The sequence below is a fragment of the Arachis duranensis genome, chromosome 4 (assembly GCF_000817695.3).
Source record: "Arachis duranensis cultivar V14167 chromosome 4, aradu.V14167.gnm2.J7QH, whole genome shotgun sequence".
Taxonomy (NCBI): domain Eukaryota; kingdom Viridiplantae; phylum Streptophyta; class Magnoliopsida; order Fabales; family Fabaceae; genus Arachis; species Arachis duranensis.
Window position 1 is genome coordinate 72,892,766 of NC_029775.3, and position 624 is coordinate 72,893,389.

The following is a 624-nucleotide window of genomic DNA, read 5'->3' on the forward strand; positions in this document are numbered from 1 at the left end:
TTTAGCTGAATTCTTGCAAATCTGTGACACTATCAAGACCAATGGGGTTGGCCCTGAGGTCTACAGACTTATGCTATTCCCTTTTGCTGTAAGAGACAGAGCTAGAATATGGTTGGACTCACAACCTAAAGAAAGCCTGAACTCTTGGGAAAAGCTAGTCAATGCCTTCTTGGAAAAGTTCTTTCCACCTCAAAAATTGAGTAAGCTTAGAGTGGAAGTCCAAAACTTCAGACAGAAGGAAGGTGAATCCCTCTATGAAGCTTGGGAAAGATACAAACAATTGATCAGAAAGTGTCCTTCTGACATGCTTTCTGAATGGAGCATCATAGGTATCTTCTATAATGGTCTGTCTGAACTGTCCAAGATGTCATTGGATAACTCTGCTGGAGGATCTCTTCATCTGAAGAAGACGCCTACAGAAGCTCAAGAACTCATTGAAATGGTTGCAAATAACCAATTCATGTACACTTCTGAAAGGAATCCTGCGAACAATGGGATGAATCAGAAGAAATGAGTTCTTGAGATTGATACTCTGAATGGCATACTGGCTCAGAACAAAATATTGACTCAGCAAGTCAATATGATTTCTCAAAGTCTGTCTGGAATGCAAGCTGCACCAGGAAG

General features: G+C 40.9%; 1 non-coding gene across 1 annotated transcript; it reads right to left on the minus strand.

The window, feature by feature from the left end:
• Positions 1 to 202: 202 nt before the first annotated feature.
• On the minus strand, positions 203 to 310 carry LOC127747085 (small nucleolar RNA R71). Its single transcript, XR_008008888.1, has one exon. It is a non-coding gene; the product is annotated as a small nucleolar RNA R71 (small nucleolar RNA).
• Between the last annotated feature and the right edge of the window lie 314 nt (positions 311 to 624).